Below are 24,220 nucleotides of genomic sequence, written 5' to 3'. Positions count from 1 at the left end.
CTAAAAAAGTAATTTTACCATTATTATCTAGGTACTTAGGAATGTATAAGGCCGGTTAAAACCTGGAAGTTGATGATTAACAGACTATCTAGACCTACATTTGTTCATGCCTTAAATAAAATGTTATGATTTAGAAATAGGCCTCAACTAATAGCTGGGGTGTTAATACATATGTTACAAATACTTACCAATTAGGTTATCCATGATTAATTCATGAGTTACTACAGATTAGTTGACTACATGGTGTGAGCCCATCTAAAGTGAGCACTTTCTATGCTTTACAAAGCATTTATAAATGAATTGCAAACATAACCTGGACACAAATATGTATTATTCTATTTGGACATGCCTTCAGAACTATGCCTACGGATAGTTAGTGTTACTGCATCTTTAACAAGCACTTAACAACACTTCAATTCATGATTAACTCATGAGTTACTACTGATTAGTTGACTATATGGTGTGAGCCCATCTAAAGTGAGGACTTGCTATGCTTTACAAAGCATTTATAAATGAGTGGCAAACATAACCTGGACACAAATATGTATTATTCTATTTGGACATGCCTTCAGAAATATGCCTACGGATAGTTAGTGTTACAGCATCTTTAACAAGCACTTAACAACACTTCAATTCATGATTAACTCATGAGTTACTACTGATTAGTTGACTATATGGTGTGAGCCCATCTAAAGTGAGGGCTTGCTATGCTTTACAAAGTATTTATAAATGAGTGGCTAGCAGATACCAAAGAGACACAAGTTAAAACAAAATATTATTTTAAGAAAAGGGAAAGAAGCTATGTGCTGAAGTGCTGAAAACGTACAAATATTTATTTTAAACTACATAAATTCTTCTTTTCAACAAAGAACACACAACAAAAAAATACAGATAAAATATGAACAGTGGTATTGTACAGAAAATGTAAAAATTACTTTACAGGAACACTTGTAAAGCATAATACAAAATGCACATAATTATTTCTTTTTCAGTGGTAGCAGCTTACCACTGGCTTTAAGCGTGTTGACTGCGTCAACTATTTCTACATCGCCTAGAATTGTCAAGGCACAGTGTTCCGCAAATGCTTTCAATTTTGTGGAATGGGTATACGTTTTCAAAGCTTCCTTGTACTGGTCTGGGGCAGCAATGGAAAGCTCGGCGATTGGTGCATTGACCACCACTGTATTACGGTCAACACCGACCTTTCGAAATGCCCCAGACATGGTTCCAAGCCTCTTGTAGCATTTAAGAATCTTTTTGTACCGGGCCAAAGCCTGCTCGGGATTCCGGGCTGCAATTAAGAGAACATACAATTAGTGCTATCTATAGTAGGAGTTTTGTCATTTATATTACTGTACTCATACTGTACTCATCTTTAACACACACACACACACACACACACACACTATCTCCTTGCACACACACACACACACACAACGGCAACTATGCTCAGTATGTGTTGCCGGTGAGAGGCAGGAGAAGCTACAGTGGTGGAATGCCCACACACACACAGGGTGAAGGAGCACACACACAGAGTGAAGGAGCACACATACACAAAATCTACTTCCCCACACACACACACACACACACACACACACACTACACTACACTACACTATGAATCTAGTGTGGCTTGTCAGCTACACACTTAAATCTGATTTCAATCTAGAATATGAGATGACCACAAGCTATTCCTCTAAAATTCACTGTGTGAGTGCTAGAAACAATCACACAAGCAATGTCACATCATATGGGAAGAGCCAGCTTGGAGAACACAACACAGCGAACCAGGAGTGATCTAGCACCCAGGTGAGTGGAAAGTGGTGAAATTAGTATTTCTAACCTCTTTGCAGTGTTTTTTCCATTTTAACCCTCTTGGATAGCTTCTTTCTCCCTTTCCCCTTCTTCTTCCTCTTCTTGTCCCCTGAGGATGAGCTGTTGGATGACTCTGAGTCCGTACTCTTTGAACTCATCTCGGAGGAAGCTGAGTCCAGTGTAGAGACACTACTGGAACCGGCAGTTGCTTTGGGCTCATCTTTTTTAAGAGCTGTTTAAAAAGATTAAAATACAAACATAAAAGTCACAACACATAATACATAACAACACATATGTGCACGCATACAATGCACAGCCAGATCCTGCAAGTTCATGGTCCCACTTTTTCCCCCACTACTTTTTAAAGTAATTTTAACACTAATGTGAATGTTAAAACAACAATCACAATACTAATGTAAATTGTATTCGGGAGATATGCGAATAACAGGTACACAAACACACGCAGACTGAGAGTCAGACGTTCCTTTCATTAATTGATAGATGTAGCCTGCTGCCAAGCAATAGTAGTACTATTTCCGATGAAAGCAAAGACTGCCTCTTAAACCAGAACCTTACTAAGCGAAGACTTTAACATCATGAGTTTGCGGTTGTGTGTTAATAACAGCAGTTCAATAACCTGATGGACTGTGGAAAGGGAATGTGTGAATCTGCTAATATGGAGGCTTTGACTTTGGCCCAAAAAATCATATTCGAAGTTCGTTTGTTTATTAATATTAATATTCGAATATTTATTAATACTATTTTGACCATTAAATGCCTTCAGTAAGACCTGGGCTGAATCTGAATACTTAGTACATGCTATTTCTGTTCAGTGTCTACTACTTCACCGTACTACAGCTATGCGTAGAACGCCTCTGAAACTCCACCGGACGTTTGGATATGACGTATCTCCCCTCAGATGCCGGCAAAATTACCTTGATAAGTTACCTGTTTTCCGTCTTGTCATCGTTGCTATTAAATTAAAAATGTCTCTTTTTACTTAATTACTTACTTTACTTTTTTAATCTCTTTTCTTCGCCGCTTTCTACGACGTCTTTCTAAGCCGCTGTTAGTGTCGGGTCAGCCATCTCTTCTTCGTTCGTTACCAGACTCCGGTTGCATTGTGGGATAGCGTAGGGACCTACCGTTGTATACTGTGGCGGTAGTACGCATTCTTTAACGTTTTCCATACTACACAATGCGTACTGAGCATTCGGACGCGCTATATTTGTGGTGTACTACAAAATGCATACTATAAGAATGAGTATTCGGATTCAGCCCTGGATTGGGTTTTGCGAGGTTGGTTTACCGGCGTTGCTATGGTTACCGGTCTTGCGTGTTCCAACGGTTTATTAGGTTTCTAATAAATCGCTGTCTAATCAATACTTCAGTCACTGCCTCTTCCGTGGTCATTACAATATTATGAATAGACTGCGTCAGGTAATCCGACGTCTCTCCCTCTTGGCCTGCCCATAACAGGTTCGAATATTAAGGGCTGCCTAATATTTGTTCGAATTTTGATTTATATTTTGATATTCGAATTATATTCGAATTACGAAGTTCGAAGTCAAAGCCCACATTCTTGGACCACTCGGCAGATGACTGTGGCGGACTGGAGGCGAAGAGGACACGCAATGCCTTCCTTCTACCCTACTAAAAACAAACCAACACTTTGACTAAACATTTTGTTGGGAGACTTGCCGGATACTAGTTGTTCCTTGAGGAAATCTCTCTCCTTGGTCAACTCCTCTATTTTCTCAGTCATTCTGCCATTCCATTTTCTTTTTGCACATCTGCAACTCATGTGCTTTATTGTTTAGTGCCAGCTGTGCTGTGGGGGCTGCTGACGCACCTAAAAGAAATACATATGTCATTATTGAATGAATGTAGAACATCTAATTCAAGTCAAATCACTGGACACTGGACAAATCACAGGAATTCAGTAAAATGTCTTTCTTCTATTCAAGCACGGGTTTCATAAAGTAGCCTATAAAACATTAACTGTTAGCCTATTAAAGTAACCTCATCTGACAGAAAGAAATTAAACTAATGGATTTCAGTCAATTTCCTTTTCTAACGCCTGTATAGCTTATTGTTCAGGTATGCAGTGTGAAATACTATACAATTAGTTCATTACAGACTGCATTCAGAGGTTTTCATTCGGTTATCTTATACTGTCTTTATAATATGTTCACAAGATTAATTTGGTTTGCTGAAATCAGGAGAAACATGCTGAATTAATTTGTTGACGTTCCATGGTAGTTAGGCTACAGTAAACTCTCACTTATTCATTAAATTGCTGATGCAGTTCAGTGCCCCCGCATATGAGTAGCTAGCTACTATATGTGGCTGTACTGTATAAGTAGCTAGCAAGCAATCTACCTCATTGTCAATCAATGTGGGTTTAAAAAAAAAAAATATATATATATTTATACTAGAGCCCGTCTACTAATCATATTAGACATTCTCTGTTTATACTCACCAACACTGCTGCCTTCCGCTTCTGTCTCCTCTACATGTTTTTTTCCTCTGGTCTGTATCCGTTTTCTGTTTGCCATTATTACTGATACTGTCCAGCAACTGGAACAGGTGGCTATATCACTATAGAATAAGCGCGAAACCTTTCTTTGTCCCACGTTGATGACGCTATTCCTACTTAACGCAGGCGTTAGATTATGTGGCAGCACGATCCTGGCGGCATCATTCACCAGTGCAATGACAAGATTCAGCAGTGTGAGAAACCTTCTACATCAGGAAGTCTCTAAACAAAATGCTTGGAAGCTTATTAAGTGGTTTCAGAGGAAGAAACTTTTGAGAAGAAAAATGAAATGCAGTAAATGCTATCATGGCATGGAGCTGAAGAGAAGAGGAAACAGTGTGGACCAATATGCTTGGTAAGAAAGGGATAGCTGAGATGAGATACATTCAGTTTGAATAGCATGATATGCTTTTTTATTGTAAAAAAACGAAGTAATTTATTTCTTCAACTTCATATGGGACTAGACTGAGCCTACTTGGGGTGCACATGTTGCACACTTGAAGAAAGTAACTCTAAACAGTGTGCTGGGAAAGATTGCCTTCATTTATTTACACATTTACACATATTTCAGCTCACTTCATAAGCAACGACTGCTTCCCTTTTCCTTATCATGTATTTTGTAGTTTATAGTAAAATATGGGGACATGTACAATTGTGCTGATTGTATTTTAATTGTATGATGCACCTCTCTAAATAACAACGACGGTATGTTACTGTTTGTTAGGATCTGTCGACGGGCTGCACATTACAGAAAGCCCACACAAAAATCTGTGCGGCATAAGTCAATGTTCAGTCATTCAAAGGTCTCTCTGAAAAATTGGATGCAATTCATGTACAGGTAGGTAAGCAATACATTTGAGTTTTAAGAAATCACCTCGCCATTCTGTTAATGTAATTGATTATGGAGCCATACTTTTATTAACTTTTTATAGTTTTACCTTTTTATTTTAATTGATTACTATTTGTTTTGTAGCTGAACATGTTTAAGCCTACACTCAATGTATTATGATTGCATTATTATTCGTATTATTGTAATGTATGTGCTATTGTTGAGTTAACATTATATTTGTCATTGCTTGTTATTATTGGCTATGTTAGTACTTTTTAGTGTTATGTGTTATGTGTAAGGTTAACAATAGGTATATAATATAACCACCTTTATACAACCCTATTAGCAAAAATAACTACAAATGTTATTCCAAGGAATTACCAGTGCATGACAATGCAAAAGTGACTTAACATGTCATTGAAAGCTAAAACAGATAATGCGTAGAAAGACTGTTGTGTTGCTAGACATGGTGGCTGCTAGGTAGTAGAGACAGAGAGCCTTTAAAGTTCAGCAGTTAAGTGAGCAAGGACCTTTTGAAATAGCACCATGCACTTGAGCAGAGGAAGTGTAGAAAAGTAAAACACACAGAGAAAAAGAGCCTATAATTTGAGTACTTGAAACATGCAAAGCATTTTCTTTTTAAAAATAAATAAAAGAACAAAATGAATAGTATAGAGTGCTCGGTTAATATGTGCTTGGTTGTCTGAATATGATGTTAACCACATTTCTATGTTGAAGGTTCTCGAATTATTTTTGGGTGCCGTCACGGCTGTTGATGTTTCAAACAAAACAGAGAGCTAGCATATTCAGCGGACAGGCAGCTAGTGGATCGTTAGGAGATGATTGCTGTATGTGACAAAATAAATGTTCTAGCTAAGAAACTGCGTAGCAAGACTTTAAGCCAGTCAAGCTGAATTAATTATTGAAGAAACAATACAGTGTATTGTTTTTTTTTTTGCTGGTCCCTTTGATTGTGTTAAATGTATTAACAGTACAACATTTTTTCGATTTACCTTTGAAGATTTTCACAGGGTCTTAGACTTAGACAAATTGACATGATGGAAGACAGCATTGCAGCCAGTTCAGCCACTCTGACAAATGGCCAAAAAAATAAGGGAGGCATGTGTGTTTGCGATGGAGAGGTTGAGGAGGCGGACACGTCAGCAGATTGGTGGGAGAAGGGAGTTTGTAGCTATTGATGAGAGCCATTTTCGACACAAACGAAAGGTATGTTTTTAGCTTTAGTTTACAACATTTTGATACTTGTGAAAAACAGTAGTTAATCTAGTTATTTTTTTATAGTAATATGATTGTATAATAGTAAAATATATAACTGATTATATCTGTATTGTTTTTTTCCTGTATAAGTATGGAAGAGGAAGGATGGCTGGTGGGTGGAGACGGCGGAAGTGGGTATTTGGGATGCTTGGCGTGAATGGAGAGGCAAGGAGGCCAGTTTTGCGCCTTGTGGAGAAGAGATCCAGGGGGCACCTCGTGCCTTTAATAGTTCACCATGTCAGACCAGGGACATCAATTATAAGTGATGAATGGCGTTCCTACCGTGTACTCTCAGGGCTTGGGTACCACCATCATACTGTGAATCACAGTAGGTGGTATGTTGATCCGCGTACGGGGGCTCATACTCAGCACGTGGAGAGGGCCTGGCGCTCTTACAAGGAGCAGATATGGAGACTGAGGGGCAATCGGTCAGAAAGTCTGCTCTCTGACCATTTGACCCTCATAGAGTGGAACGAGTGGCTGGCGAAAAAGCACCACCATGGTGCATTTGGTCGGCTAATGCACGACATCTCAAAAAAATATAAGTAGGCCTAGGTAGTTTTAATGAATTGTGCATGCATGTGTTTATATTGTTGTTGGTTTATTTTATGACAACATAAGTATGCATTAATTGTATTTTTTTATTTATTGTAATTTGCCTTTTTTTAATGTTTGTTCAATACCATTGTTCATAGCTTATTTTCAGTTCATTTTTTTCCCCCTGGGGTATGATCTTAGTCACTGTTTAAAAACACAATTTGTGTTGAAAATAATTATAATGTATTTAGTTTTAAATAAATATTTGTACGTTTTCAACACTTTGACAATTCTTTCCCTTTTCTTAAAATAATACTTATTTGACTTGTGTCTCTTTGGTATCTGCTAGCTTTTGCCACTCATTTATAAATACTTTGAAAAGCATAGCAAGTCCTCACTTTAGATGGGCTCACACCATGTAGTCAACTAATCCGTAGTAACTCATGAGTTAATCATGAGTTGAAGTGTTGTTAAGTGCTTGTTAAAGATGCTGTAACACTAACTATCCGTAGGCATATTTCTGAAGGCATGTCCAAATAGAATAATACATATTTGTGTCCAGGTTATGTTTGCCACTCATTTATAAATGCTTTGTAAAGCATAGCAAGTCCTCACTTTAGATGGGCTCACACCATATAGTCAACTAATCAGTAGTAACTCATGAGTTAATCATGAATTGAAGTGTTAAGTGCTTGTTAAAGATGCAGTAACACTAACTATCCGTAGGCATAGTTCTGAAGGCATGTCCAAATAGAATAATACATATTTGTGTCCAGGTTATGTTTGCAATTCATTTATAAATGCTTTGTAAAGCATAGAAAGTGCTCACTTTAGATGGGCTCACACCATGTAGTCAACTAATCCATAGTAACTCATGAATTAATCATGGATAACCTAATTGGTAAGTATTTGTAACATATGTATTAACACCCCAGCTATTAGTTGAGGCCTATTTCTAAATCATAACATTTTATTTAAGGCATGAACAAATGTAGGTCTAGATAGTCTGTTAATCATCAACTTCCAGGTTTTAACCGGCCTTATACATTCCTAAGTACCTAGATAATAATGGTAAAATTACTTTTTTAGAAGGCTTATTTACTATGAACAAACCATTTATAACTGTGTGAAAAAATGCTTTACTAATGATACGTTATGTATGAACAATAAATAACTAATGGTGAACAAACCATTATTTAATAGTTTTTTTAGAAGGCTTATTTACTATGAACAAACCCATTTATAACTGTGTGAAGAAATGCTTTACTAATGATACGTTATGTATGAACAATAAATAACTAATGGTGAACAAACCATTACCCAATAGGTAAAAAATGCTTAATAAATGATGAATTGTGTGTAGTTATTATAAAGTGTTACCCAATATCCTTTTTATTCCCACCAAAATGTTTGTTCTTTAACCAAATTTACATTTCAATGGGTCCTATTCTTGGGCTATGCAAAACCATTGGCTGATAAATATCTTTATGGGACGGGCATTCTGGCCACAAACTCACACAAACAGCAGACTTTCCTTTGGTTAAATTCCTTTGTTTTATTGGACTGTATTTTTGCAGCTTCACGTAAGTAAAATGGCTAAAAAATATGTTAGGGTGATTATTAGAATGTAAATATTTTGTTATTTTGGAATACATTTGATTTGATGGTGGAAGTGGAAATAGCGTGTGCACCTTACGAAGGCACTTCTTACATGTTCATAAATGAAAAATAACGACTGTTATAAAGTAACTAAATGTCTTTTTGAAGTAAAAATGTAAAGTTTGGACCATTGACATGTATGCAGGGCCGTCGTAAAGGGGTGAAAGGTGATGACGATTCTAGGGGCCCACAGCCCAGGGGGGGCCCACAAAAAAAAAAAAAAAAAAAAAAAAAAAAAATTAACTACCAGCCCATAGTACTAGCCCCCCCCCCGTCCCCCCCGTCAACAATTGCTCCTTCCACCCCCCCCCCCCCCCCCTCCCCCCCCCCCCGTCAACAATTGCTCCTTCCACCGTCCGTCAACAATTGCTCCTTCCACCCCCCCCCCCCCCCCCCCCCCCCTTCAACAATTCAGCGCAGGGGGGCCCATCAGTACTTGTATAGTATGTATGTACATATGGACGTAAGTGTGTGCATATATGGATGTATGTGCTTCTGTGTGTGTATGTATGTACTGTGGCAACCCCGCGCCGGCGGACCTGGAGGAAACCTGTCAACGCTCTGTACAGCGCCCTCTCTATGGACAAGTATTCCTAGGGAGATACATCCCCTTCAACACGGCTGTAACCGCCCACCAATCAAGCAGGCACAGACAATCATGGGGATTGAGATCACCTCGGGGAAGGCGGCGGCAGAGGAGTATTAAAGGCCGAGCACACGGCAGTCAAGGGAGATAGACGCAGAGGCGAGACCAACATGCTTTCGCCCTAAAGGTGCGGCCACACCAGACGCGTATTTCGCGTACTTCGCGTATGAAATCGCCATTTTTTCCATAGGGAACCATTGGTTTACGCGCGTATTGCGCGTATGAGGCGCGTATATGTACGCGCTATACGCGCGTAAAGTGCGTATATCGCGTATATCGCGTACATTTCAAGAGTTCAAAAAATTGAACTTTTTACGCTCATACGCATGACGATTAGCCGTATTGCCCAATCAGCGTTGAGCTTGACCCGACGTCACTGGCAGAGAGTAGTGAGCTTGGACAGAAGCATACGGCCGACATCTTTCTTTATTCTGTGTGGAAATAGTAACATAGTTACGCCATTAAATGCTTTTATGGAAACATTTCTAGCGAGAAATGTGCATTTTACTTTCATAATGTTCGCTTGGTGAATGTGAAGGATGTTTGGTTTGATAGTTATGACGAAGAGGGAACGCTCCGTTCACTTGCATGGACAGAGTCTCTGGTTACTAAGCAACCTCAACGTCTTGGCGGACTATTTCTCTGCTGATCAACACTACAGACACTACACGAACAGAAATGGAGGTGGATCAAAATATCATCGTCGCCGTGTGCGGCCGTCCTGTCCTGTACGACACCACAATGGTGTCGTACAGGGACAGGAACAAAACAGAGAGGGCGTGGGTCGACGTGGCAGAGGATATTGGCGTTCCTGGTAAGATCAGTGAATAATGTGTGTGTGTATTTTGCTTGGCTTCAGCTATCGGTTGTGTTCTACTATGAAAAAAGTTAGTGCCGGTTAGCGGTAGCACCAGTTAGCAGTAATATTAAGTGATACTACTACAACAGACTGTCCCGCTTGTCAGGTTACACAACTTAATATGTATATATGTTCTTGTCAGTGGACAGGAGGTGGAAGTCACTCAGGGACAGGTATAGCGCGTATTGCGCGTATTGCGCGTATGCGACCATTTTTGACACAAAATGGTCAAGCAACATTATACGTGCGTATCTCGCGTAAAAAGTACGCGAGATACGCGTCTGGTGTGGCCGCACCTTAACGTGTGGAATGCTTTCCCCTAAGAATAACTGAAGGACGCCGGGAGCAACATTCGTGCCGGGCACCAAGACGGACCTGGCCGGAGAACCCCCACCCCTTTTCCCCATAGTGGAAGTTGCCTTAGTTAATTTATGATTTTCCTCATTCTCCTGAGCGGTCCTGAAATAAAACCCTCATTCCGACACCGGGCTTGAGCGTCCTTTATTGGGAATCCCAGCCACCGACCACTGGGGTTGCCACAGTACTGTATGTGTGTATCTATGTATAACTGTTAAATGTATGTGTGTGTGTGTGTGTGTGTGTGTGTGTGTGTGTGTGTGTGTGTGTGTGTGTGTGTGTGTGTGTGTGTGTGTGTGTGTGTGTGTGTGTGTGTGTGTGTGTGTGTGTGTGTGTGTATGCATGTTTTCTCATATGTTTTAACTTGAACATTTCAGAATGCCACCAGCATAAAAAGGTCACCTCAGTATGCAGGGTGTGACATCCAGACGACACTGATGCAAATGACGAAGAGGCAGATGAAGATGTTAAAGTGGACAAGGAAAATCAACAACCCATTGTCGCGTGGACATTGAGCCCCAACAAAATAACACACCCTGCCCAATGGCAGCTATCACCGGCTGAGAAAGATAAGTCCCAATCCTGATTCTTCTGCAGTGGATATCTCCTGTGAGGCTGTGATATCTTCCCTCAGCCCACCCAACCCGGTATCACGCCAAAGCGTGAAATAGAAACGTTGGTCCACCTCGCAAGGCGTGTTCAGTGTCACGTTTTGCCTGACCAAAGTGTGAAGGGTACACGCTTTCTTCTAAATGAATGGAGGAATAGCACCAACAGGTAGCGAGACGTTCTCCCAGCATTTGGTGAAATGGTTACATAGCCTATATTAATCTTTATTATATGAATGGGAAATGCAATATTTTAGGACAGATTCACCGTTAAACGTGTTTCTAATAACATTTCTAGCGAGAAATATACTTTTGACTTGTAAAATCTTCAGTCAGTGAATGTGTCTGATCTTTAGGCCACGTTTATACATAGCAGGGTATCTATGGGCGGCAGAGTAGGGAGAAGGATAAAGCCATGCAAGCCAATCAGAATCCTCTGAATCAACAACAAATAACACGAGCGACATCCTGTTCCTTTCAAAACAACAGTTTAATTCATTTTCACAACTTACCGGCTCTCGTTTTGAAGAATAATCACCGCGCCATTCGTTTCAATGGGAATCGCGACGGTCTATACTTTCAACAAGTGTACATATTCAAAATTTGAAATTCGTCCCAGCAGTTATACAACAGATACTATAGGGTCTATAGCACATGACCGCGTTTTCTGATTACAGTTTAATGTAACAGCAACTGCAAATTAACCACACAGAGATAACCATGGCAACTGGTCAAACAAATGTTCATTTTGCGATTATTCCGCGCGTGCATCTGCGTGTTGATGAACAAATAATCCCTCTATATGGCACGAGGTTCGTTCGTGTGGACAGACAGAGGGCGCTCACATGACGTTTAGCATTTTCTGGCGCATAATGTGACACTTGAGCACCTAAAACCCTGTTTCTCCAAATTGACAGGACAACAAATAACCTGCGTTATCAGAAATCCCCACATTGGCCGGAGTATTAAGAAATAATCGTTTTGTGTGATAAAAACAGGGTTTTTCGTGTAAATGAGAGGCCAAACCGGCCATTTACAACGGTTTTAAACATGTGACATGCCTACGTTTCTTTGGCCTTTTATTTTCAATGGGCCTGCGCCAACGTCACGCGACTCTCATGGTTGATATGGTGGTTGCCATCGACCGCCCCCTCTGCTACAAACATGGCTCAAAATCACGTTGACCTTGGAATATATTTTCTGCAGTTTATACTTGTAATTAATAAGTTACTTTCGCATGGACAGATTTTAGGCACAAAGCCTATAACTTAATCGTGAAAGCAAAACACCAAGCTCATTGATTTAACGAGGCAGGGTTATTTGAAACAATTAATTAAGTATCGTGTGAGAGGTCATTCCTCCTCCTGAGTGTGCTTCCTATTTATGTCAAGTGTACCCCTACTGTCCACAAGCATCCCCCCCCCCTTCCCATATGGATATGGAGAATTGTTGCCTCGTCCCAGTGGTGGTGGTGTCATATTCATGAAATAGGGCATTCAAATACACTACAATGATCAATTAGGAGGCCAAAACCCTAAAGGATGCAACAGGTGACTGAGTCGAGTCGAGGACATTAACAAGTAAGCTATAGACCTGGGGTCTCTTTTATATCAAAGATGGCATCAAAGGACGCATACGTTTATCATCTTGGGGACTCCAGCCCTACAGGAAAGGCTCACACAGCATCATCAATTGCTCCATTGAAACGCATTGGCAACAAGTCGTTGCTAGAAATTAATCTAAATTAGTTGACAAGTGATAGAAACTTGTCCATTAGACCTTCAACCAGGGTGCATCTTGGGATTACTCTGTGAAAATTGTGGGTCACTGGAAAAAAGCCGGCCCTTACCCTAACCCTAACGCAAAACCTCAGGCCCACCCCCCCTCCCTACCCTCGGGGCTCGAGCAGGTCAAGTTTTGGTGTGGGGATCCTAGTTAGGCCCTAGAATAAAAGGTATTCAGGTTTCAGGGCGGTAGGACCTTCCTATCTCAAAAACTGTCTTTCCACCCAATTCTGATTCACTAGGTCTTGCAGGCAACACTTCTGAGAGGCTTTATCCAAAAAAACGTCTGTAAGGGCTAGAACTCCAAATCTCGTATATGTCCTTCTCGGGACCGGAACAAGGGGCGTGTCCTCCAACAGTAGAGTAAATGTGAATAAGACAGAGGTTAGTTTCTAGTCCACATTTTTTTTGGGATGGAGTTGTAAATTTGTGCCTTAAGTTGTGCAGACACAGCTGTCCTGTGGACACGTTTTTGAAGTCTGGGGTCAAAAGGAGCCGGCCCCACGCCGCTAATGAGATAACAAAAAGTTAATTTGCCTTTCTCTCGTAACTTTTTGTCATTATTAAAGAGAGGCCTGATTCTCAGATGTGCATGTTGGATGGCTAGGGTGTAGGTCTGGGAAGAACTTCAGGGCAAAATCTTGCTGGGTGAGGTGCAACGAGATGGAGCACTTGCTGAGTCATTTCTTGTCGGGCTGGAGACCCCCAAGTTGATAATTGTATGCATCCTTTGAGACCCCCTTTGATATAATAGAGACCCCAGGTCTATAGCTTACTTGTTAATGTCCTCGACTCAGTCACTTACAGTATGACATAACTTCCTTTGGGGCTCCGGCCTCCTGATTGATCATTGTAGTATATTTGAATGCCCTCTTTCATGTATGGGAAACCACCACCACTGGGACGTGGCAACAATTCTCCATATCCATATGGGGGGGGGGGGAGTGCTTGTGGGTACACTAGACATAAATAGGAAACACACTCAGGGGGAGGAATGACCTTTGACACATGATTAGCCAATCGGATAAATAGGATTGTTGTTTTGATGAATCCATAACTAGATAACCTCCATAACATTTTAGAAAAAAAATCTCCCAATTGATATGTAATTGTTTAATATTTAATTAATCAGATATTAAAATATATATGTTATATATGTATAAATATACAAATATTTAGTTATAATATTATAAGCAGACCATAGATTTTATTAAATTATCGTTATAACAAGATCTGTATCCGACCATTTAAAATCCACTTCCACCAATGTGGAAGTGGATTAACCAACGTCAGGTATAACCAGACAATATTAAAAATCTTTTAGGGCTGTCAAATTAACGTGTTAATTTCGATTATTTAATCACAGAAAAAATAACGAGTTAAAAAAAATGAACGATTAACCTCGCTTCTATATTGCCCTTTGATCCGGTGCCTCATTTGCGTTGAAACAAAATGGAGGCAGACGAGAAGACGCTGCTTGGCCCCGTGAACGGAAAATTCAAGTTTAAACAACTCCCAGACGGAACTGTAGATAGGAACACCGTTATCTGCATCTCTGTAGTAAGGAATTTTCCTATCACCGGAGTTCATCCACCCTTAAATATCACCTCAGCGCAATACATTTGGTAGCAAGCTCGCAGGTACGAGCTGCCACAGCCCATGAAGCTGGCGCTAGCAGCCAGCCTCCTTAAGCCACACGACTCGACCAGGCATTCAAGCGAGTGAGATGGAAATGTTATTAATTTGATCTTAAAATGCACCGTATTTGAATGAAAGACATGTTTTAAATACAAGAGACATTGACAAGTCTATTATGTCTATTATTCATTGAATCACTCATCTGCCATAATTTACTTGAATTAAATTATTTTGAAATACTTTCTCTGAAAAATGTAAATATGCGATTAATTTAGATTAATTATTCACACAGCCTGTAATTAATTAGATATTTTTTTTAATCGCTTGACAGCCCTAAAATATTTATAACATAAAAACTAGGCTACATAACAGCATATCATGCGGTTTAAAAGTCAGCCTCTGCTGGCCCACAGCTAGATCGTCGCGTCCCTAGCAACCTGACGTTGTTGAAACATGCTAGGGAGACCATCAAGGAGCCCGCTGATACTGTGAGGAGACCATCCTCAGTGGGTCCACCAAACAGGGTGCCAGGAAAGAGACCATCTGTACCCCCAATCGGATGTTCACACTGACCTATTCCCACACATGCCATCAGACAAACAGGTGGATGCAGATAGGCTACTGCCCTGAAGGATTAACCACCACCTCACGCAGCGAGGCCACCTTCATCTTGGCTTTGTGTTCGTGGCACGACAAACAACAAGGCTGAACACTGGGACTGAGAACAAACAGATTTGTTCACCCTTTTTCTCATTTTGTTTTATTAATAATAGACGTAAAAAATATGTCACTGTTATGACTGTAAATAAGCAATCCACCCTGAAACCGAACCCCTAGTGGTGCATTTGATCAGACCGTGTGAGATTCTGCTGCCAGCTCGGGCCAACCCTGCAATATTACAACATTATCCCAAAAATGTTTTATAACGTAAGTAATTAGAAAATACTTCCATTCTCCATCAGAGGCCTCCGACAACAGCATCTGCAAATGTGTTCACTGCCTGGTTCTCCGTTAAGAGGTGGTTGGAGAGAAGCTGTTCACCTCGGCTAGCCTTAATAAAGAACACAAAGAGAATCACATGACGATGCTGAAGTCTAGAGAAAACCTGAAGCAAAATTAGGCCTTTTCTTTTATTCATTGAGGCAAAGAAAAACATTTTACGGTCCAACTGATTATTAAGTGACACTATTGGGCTGTGCATGGCTTGATCTCACCGAGCCACCGGGTTCACACAATGCCCCTGATAGCTCCTTTCTCTCCCTCTCTGTTCCCCTCTGTCCCTGTCCTCTCTCTCTCTCTCTCTCTCTCTCTCTCTCTCTCTCTCTCTCTCTCTCTCTCTCTCTCTCTCTCTCTCTCTCTCTCACTGTCCCTTGCCCTCCCTCTCTCTCCCTCTCTCTTCCTTTATCTACCTTTCTATCTCCCTCCCACTTACCTTTCTCTCTCTCCCTTTCTCTTCCTCTCTCATCCTCCCTCTCTCTCCCTCTCTCTCAGCCTCCATCTCTCTCCCTCTCTATCCCTATCTCTCCTTCTCTCTCATCCTCACTCTATCTCACCCTCTCTCTCATCCTCTCTCTCTCTCCCTTTCTCCCTCCCCCTCTCTCTGATCCTCTCTCCTGTCTGATCCTCTCTCTCCCCTGTGAGCAGTGAGCTGGTCCAGTGAGCTGTGGTCTATTGCAGGCGTAGTTTCAACAGCTAAAGGGTCACTCCTCAGCCCAGGACAACGCGGCTAATCCTAGCTGACACATTTAGCGGACAATTTAACTGGCAGACCTCCAGCTGTTTCCCCACACTCAAGACAGGAGCGCTCGTCCGTCTCGTGGGCATAATTAACCCTTTAATTATGGAAATATGCGGCGGGGAAAAGGAACAACATGAGCCTCCTTTGCGTCGTCCCCTCTGTGAAGCAGATGTGACGGCCCGCCCAGATGTGACGGCACGCCTGGCTGACTCTGGCCCCCGCCCCGTGGAGCGGATGATGACATCACGCAGTGGCCCAGGGGACCTTGAGACCGGAGCCGTTCAAGAGTAGAAAAGGAAACGAGTGAGGACACTTCAACTAATAATCCCCTCGGCTCCCCTCCCTGAGCCCTTAGCAGCCATGTTCTCCCTCAGTTTGCTCTTAGCGGCCGCCATGTTTTCCCTCAGCTAGCTGCTAGCCCCTGCCTGTTAACGGGAAATGGTTCAGGGTTCTGTGAGCCATTGTTCACCCCTCGACCTCTCCTCTCTGCTCCTCCTACTCTTTAAGGACTCCATCGAGGAGCAGCACCTTCTCAGCCGTTCAGCGGTACAGCAGGTGATCACTGAGCCGGGAGTGCGGGGGGGAGGGGGGCCGGAGACCCCCTGACGTCTCGCTGACAGCGCTAGTAGATCACTGGGAGGAGGAGTTTAACTCAGGGCCTTGGTGAACATACAGCGATTGGATTCCTTTCAATGTTACACACAATGTGTTTGTGTAAGTGCAGCAATTGTTGCGTTTCTTCATCTTCATCCATCATTGCAACAACGATAGATACACATTTGAAGAGTAATGATGGCAGTAGTATCTCCATTTTCTACAGTGGGTGCCCTGCTTCAATATTGTAAATGTCATTTGTGATGGATGTGAATTGAATGGCTCTTGGGCGCCGGCCCAGCAGAGAGGCCACGCCTCCCACCGACTCAACGCCGAACTCTCGTTCAACACAGGCCAATTCTTCTGGCCTGCTTTCTTTCCTTCTCCTCCCCTTTGCTCTTTTCCTGATCGGTCTCCCTGAATCAGATCAGCGAACACACAACGTCCATTAACCCCTGATAATCTTCATGTAAATCATTCGTTATGAAAGCCATAAATAAATAAAATACATTTGGGCATCGCCATAATGAGCACAGGGCCTCTGACATTTACAAACTGGAAACACAGCTGGGAGGTAAGCCAAAACAAATGTGTGTGTGTGTTTGTGTGGGTGTTAGAGAATGTGTGTGTGTGAGCGCGCATGTTTGTGTGTGTATGTGCAACCCGGTCTCACGAAAAGTCGTGACACTGTCACGTTATTTAATCTATTGAAACGTGTTCAGGATCACGTATTTTCAAAATGTTCGTGTTTTAAAGCACAAATTTCAAACCCATGTATTTCAATTGGAAGTATTTGTCGTGTCACCAGCACGACTTCCAAACTAAGGTTCTGTGCAGGAGCGTTCTCCCTAATGTCCCTTAAGGAGCTCCGTACAGTACATTTATTGTTAAAAATTGTGAACAATATGACAGCTTTAGGCCACCCGTTTCTACTTTCACCTTTGATTCTGAGAAATTGTGACAATTCACGGATATAGGCTATTAAATGCAGGTGCGCTGCTCAGGCAAACCGCAAAAGAAAAAAGGGTAGCTGCTTAATCTTAATCTGAATTGTATGTCTTGATGTTGATCTAGCCATAGATCTATTGTCTTGTTTTTGGCTATGTGAATGGAAGTCCGCGTCGATGCCTCGCAAGTCCAGTGTCGCGAGCGGACGTGACATCTAGAAGTCATACCGTATAATAATGGGTTATCATTAATATTGATGCGTAGGGGTTGATTATAACTCTTGTTTATTGTTTATACCACAGTCTGGGGAAATACTCGTATTCTGATTGGCTGCAGGGTGTGTATTATCTCCTGATATAGGCTACAGACACCTGCTAAGTAGTTCCAGTCAGTGTTTAGATTCTCTGTCCGAGCGTTTTTACTTTTATTTTATCATTATCATAAATTAGCCTAATCTGAGGAGAAATCTATGCCATAAACAGAAATATTATGGGTCTTTATTACACGGGTCTTCTCAATGCCGTGGAACGCTCCGTTCACTTGCATGGGTCCGGGGATATCTCGGGATTGGTTTCTTTATTAATCGAATGGGAAATGCAATAGGTCTATTTTAGGACCGAATCACCGTTGAACTTGTTTCTAATAACATTTCTAGCGAGAAATATACTTTTTACTTGCATAATCTTTAGTCAGTGATTACGTCTGATCTTTAGTTTTATAGTTATTAGGAAGATTTTATCGGCTCGCTCGCATGTTTCAATGACGTCAGGTTGCTAAGGACGCTGCTTTCGCTAAACTAGCACACACACACACACACACACACACACACACACACACACACACACACACACACACACACACACACACACACACACACACACACACACACACACACACACACACACACACACACACACACACAATGCATTTCGCTGCAGATATTCCCTCAATTATTATTACTTTCAAAACGTTGGCCAAGGTGGAATATCCTTTTTATTTGGGCTGCTTCTAGGACATTTTGGGTGGATTTTGAACGGTATGTGGGCGGGACGTTTTTTGCAGGACCTGGCAACCCTGCGCTGTTGCCCGGGGTGCTGAAATGCTCCGGAACAGATCTGGATCCACTATGGCCAAAAGACTTGTATGCCCCCCCCCCCCCCCCCCCCTTAAATAAATTCTATGGCAGAATAAAGAATAAATTCATACATTAACATTCAACTTGAACATGTGTTTTTACAGTATAGCGTGGTGGAAGGCTGACGTATGTTGCCCAACCCGGAAGTGAGCGTCGCCCTGGTTTCCCTTGACAAAAAGCCAACGGGTTTTTCCATTGGATTTTGGATTATTGCAGAAAAATTAGCATCTTTGAAGCACCTCCTCAAAAACTGAAAATAAATAAATAAATAAAAAGATCTGTGCTCCAAAGAACGAAATGTAAACCAATGCATTCTGAATAATAATAATAATAATAATAATACATTTAATTTAGAGGCGCCTTTCAAGACACCCAAGGTCACTTTACAGAGCATATAGTCATCATTCAAAACTATGTAAAACAGACTAGGAATAAAAGAAAAACAGAGGTTAAACATGAAGAAGAAGAATAATTAATAACACTCAAAGACGCCTACAGTGAAGGGGGGACCTCACTAACCACCACCAATGAGTAGCACCCACTTGGGTGATGAATGGGAGTGTTTCTCCGATTTTTCCATGCTACACAGAACGAAATGTAAACCCATGCAAATAAAGACTTCATGTTCATAATCATTTAAATATCATTAATCTCCTGAGTGTGTCGAGTGGTATTCTATTTTTTTCAACGGGGCTGCATCCAGTCACTTGACCGTCATGGTTGCTATGGTGGTTGCTATCGACCGCCCCCTCTAATCCTTACATGGTTCTAAAAACCACGCGGCAAAGGAGCTGCCGTCCATTGTGTTGTTTTTGTCGTAAACTAGGGTCAGATGGTTAAAAAATAGACAGATATTCCAAGGTATCCTTAAAAGGCAGCTTGGATGTTTTTATTTTGTGCAGTTTAGACTTCTTCTATAACCTATTTTTGAACGCAAAACACCAAGCTCATTGATTTAACGAGGCAGGGTTATTTGAAACAATTTATTGAATAAATATTTATGAGAGGTCATTCCTTCTCCTGAGTTTGCTTCCTATTTATGTCTAGTGTACACCCCTACTGTCAACAAGCATCACCCCCCCCCCCCCCCCCCTCCCCATATGGATTTGGAGAATTGCTGCCACGTCCCGGTGGTGGAGGTATCATATATATGAAAGAGGGCATTCAATTATGCTACAATGATCAATTAGGAGGCCGAAGCCCTAAACTTAAAGGAAGTGATGCAATAGGTGACTGAGTCGACAACATTTAAGTAAGCCTTGGGGTCTCTTATATATCAAAGGGGGTCTCAAAGGACGCATATACGCTTCAACCTGTGGCTTACAGGAAATGACTCAGCAAGTGCTCCATCTTGTTGCACCCACCCAGCGGCTCGCTTGCAAGATTTTGGCCTGAAGTTCTTCCCAGACCTACACCGTAGCCATCCAACCTGCATATCGGAGAATCAGGCCTCTCTTTAATAATGACAAAAAGTTATGAGAGGAATACACATGAACTTTTGTTGTCTCATAAGCGGCGTGGTGTCGGCTGCTTTTGACCTTTTGACCCCAGACTTCTGAGGGAATAGCTGAATCAATTCATTAGTCAATCAGAAGTATGTAAATATCTTCCCGGTGTCGTAAGAGGGCGAACAAGGTGTCCTTCAACATCTACGCTTCCAGGCGATTGCAATGGTGCCACACATGAGCAGTATCGAACATGTTTAATGGTAGTAATTTGCTGTCGAAATTGGAGGCCTTAATCAATAATGAGCAGCTATTGATTTACTTTCCGATAGAAATTTGTGACAAATGACATATTATTTAGCATCTACACGTTGAGCTGAGTCCAATGACACCAAGCATGACACTCTAGCAAATGTATTTTACATGGTACATATGGTCTAGGACATGATCTCGGTGTGGCAAGAGGGCAAGCTTGATCTCATTGGACTCAGCTTAACGCGTAGATGCTAAATAACATGTAATTTGTCAAGAATCTCCATCGGGAAGCAAATCTATAGCTGGTCATTATTGATAAAGGCCCCCAAAATCGACAGCTAATTACTACCCCGAAACATATTCAAATATGATCATGTGTGGCACTGTTGCAATCGCCTCGAAACGTAGATGTCAAAGGACACCTTGTTTGCCCCCTTACCCCTCCGGGAAGATATTTTCATACTTCTAATGGATTGATTCATATTTTAAGGTTCTCGGAGTGAGACTTTAGGCGGCTGCAGCAGAAGTGTTGAGACGAAAGATGATATCAAGACATTTATAGAATATTCCGATTCACATTATGATTCTTCGTCATAACTATCCGACCAAACATCCTTCACATTCACTGAGCGAAGATTATGAAAGTCCAGGCCCCCACTTCCTGCACTCGGGTTCCGACTGGGCCAAGTTTCGGGCAGGAAGGGCCCTCCGGGTCCGACCGGGCCAAGTTTCGGTGCGGGGGTCCCAGTTTGGCCCTAGAATAAGGTATTCAAATTTCAGGGCGGTACGACCTTCCTATCTCAAGAACTGTTTTTCCACCACATTCTGGACCATTAGGTCTTGCAGGCAACACTTCTGAGGGGCTTTGTCCAAATGACAGTCCATTTGGGAAAACTTTTTTTCTCTAAGGGCTACAATTCCAAATCTCGGATATGTCGTTCTCTGGGCCCCGGGAAATGTGTGTAAACATTTCAGTATCCCTAGCTATCTCGAAAAGGCCGGAAAAGGGGCGTGACCTCCATCAGTACAGTAAATGTATATAAGACAGAGGTTAGTTTCTAGTCCCCATTTTTTGTGGGATGGATGTGTACATTTGTGGCTTAAGGTGCGTAGACACAGCTGGCCTGTGGCCACGTTTTTGAAGTCTGGGGTCAAAAGGTCAAAAGGAGCCGGCACCACGCCGCTTATGAGGTAACAAAAAGTTCATGTGTCTCTCATAACTTTTTGTCACTATTAAAGAGAGGCCTGATTCTAAGATATGCATGTTGGATGGCTAGGGTGTAGGTCTGGGAAGAACTTCAGGCCAAAATCATACAAGCGAGCCGCTGGGTGCAGGTGCAACGAGATGGAGGGGGGCCTGGACTTTCATAATCTTCGCTCGGTGAATGTGAAGGATGTTTGGTCGGATAGTTATGACGAAGAATCATAATGTGAATCGGAATATTCTATAAATGTCTTGATATCATCTTTCGTCTCAACACATCTGCTGCAGCCGCCTAAAGTCTCATTCCGAGAACCTTAAAATATGAATCAATCCATTAGAAGTATGAAAATATCTTCCCGGAGGCGTAAGGGGGCAAACAAGGTGTCCTTTGACATCTACGTTTCGAGGCGATTGCAACAGTGCCACACATGATCATATTTGAATATGTTTCGGGGTAGTAATTAGCTGTCGATTTTGGGGGCCTTTATCAATAATGACCAGCTATAGATTTGCTTCCCGATGGAGATTCTTGACAAATTACATGTTATTTAGCATCTACGCGTTAAGCTGAGTCCAATGAGATCAAGCTTGCCCTCTTGCCACACCGAGATCATGTCCTAGACCATATGTACCATGTAAAATACATTTGCTAGAGTGTCATGCTTGGTGTCATTGGACTCAGCTCAACGTGTAGATGCTAAATAATATGTCATTTGTCACAAATTTCTATCGGAAAGTAAATCAATAGCTGCTCATTATTGATTAAGGCCTCCAATTTCGACAGCTAATTACTACCATTAAACATGTTCGAATATGCTCATGTGTGGCACCATTGCAATCGCCTGGAAGCGTAGATGTTGAAGGACACCTTGTTCGCCCTCTTACGACACCGGGAAGATATTTACATACTTCTGATTGACTAATGAATTGATGCAGCTATTCCCTCAGAAGTCTGGGGTCAAAAGGTCAAAAGCAGCCGGCACCACGCCGCTTATGAGACAACAAAAGTTTATGTGTATTCCTCTCATAACTTTTTGTCATTATTAAAGAGAGGCCTGATTCTCCGATATGCAGGTTGGATGGCTACGGTGTAGGTCTGGGAAGAACTTCAGGCCAAAATCTTGCAAGCGAGCCGCTGGGTGGGTGCAACAAGATGGAGCACTTGCTGAGTCATTTCCTGTAAGCCACAGGTTGAAGCGTATATGCGTCCTTTGAGACCCCCTTTGATATATAAGAGACCCCAAGGCTTACTTAAATGTTGTCGACTCAGTCACCTATTGCATCACTTCCTTTAAGTTTAGGGCTTCGGCCTCCTAATTGATCATTGTAGTATAATTGAATGCCCTCTTTCATATATATGATACCTCCACCACCGGGACGTGGCAGCAATTCTCCAAATCCATATGGGGAGGGGGGGGGGGGGGGGGGGGGGGTGATGCTTGTTGACAGTAGGGGTGTACACTAGACATAAATAGGAAGCAAACTCAGGAGTAGGAATGACCTCTCATAAATATTTATTCAATAAATTGTTTCAAATAACCCTGCCTCGTTAAATCAATGAGCTTGGTGTTTTGCTTTCAAAAATAGGTTATAGAAGAAGTCTAAACTGCACAAAATAAAAACATCCAAGCTGCCTTTTAAGGATACCTTGGAATATCTGTCTATTTTTTAACCATCTGACCCTAGTTTACGACAAAAACAACACAATGGACGGCAGCTCCTTTGCCGCGTGGTTTTTAGAACCATGTAAGGATTAGAGGGGGCGGTCGATAGCAACCACCATAGCAACCATGACGGTCAAGTGACTGGATGCAGCCCCGTTGAAAAAAATAGAATACCACTCGACACACTCAGGAGATTAATGATATTTAAATGATTATGAACATGAAGTCTTTATTTGCATGGGTTTTGCATTTCGTTCTGTGTAGCATGGAAAAATCGGAGAAACACTCCCATTCATCACCCAAGTGGGTGCTACTCATTGGTGGTGGTTAGTGAGGTCCCCCCTTCACTGTAGGCGTCTTTGAGTGTTATTAATTATTATTCTTCTTCATGTTTAACCTCTGTTTTTCTTTTATTCCTAGTCTGTTTTACATAGTTTTGAATGATGACTATATGCTCTGTAAAGTGACCTTGGGTGTCTTGAAAGGCGCCTCTAAATTAAATGTATTATTATTATTATTATTATTATTATTATTATTATTCAGAATGCATTGGTTTACATTTCGTTCTTTGGAGCACAGATCTTTTTATTTATTTATTTATTTTCAGTTTTTGAGGAGGTGCTTCAAAGATGCTAATTTTTCTGCAATAATCCAAAATCCAATGGAAAAACCCGTTGGCTTTTTGTCAA

At 41.6% G+C, this 24,220-nt stretch overlaps 1 long non-coding RNA gene across 1 annotated transcript; it reads right to left on the bottom strand.

Annotated features, from left to right (window-relative positions):
• Positions 1–807: 807 nt before the first annotated feature.
• LOC132472655 (uncharacterized) lies at positions 808–1,941 on the bottom strand. Its single transcript, XR_009529134.1, has 2 exons — positions 1,843–1,941; positions 808–1,291 (listed from the first exon to the last, which is right to left on the bottom strand). It is a non-coding gene; the product is annotated as an uncharacterized LOC132472655 (long non-coding RNA).
• Positions 1,942–24,220: the final 22,279 nt, after the last annotated feature.

Source organism: Gadus macrocephalus, chromosome 14, assembly GCF_031168955.1.
Source record: "Gadus macrocephalus chromosome 14, ASM3116895v1".
In the NCBI taxonomy this organism is placed as follows: domain Eukaryota; kingdom Metazoa; phylum Chordata; class Actinopteri; order Gadiformes; family Gadidae; genus Gadus; species Gadus macrocephalus.
Note: the sequence above shows the minus strand (reverse complement) of the source record. Positions and strands in the feature narration are given on the sequence as shown.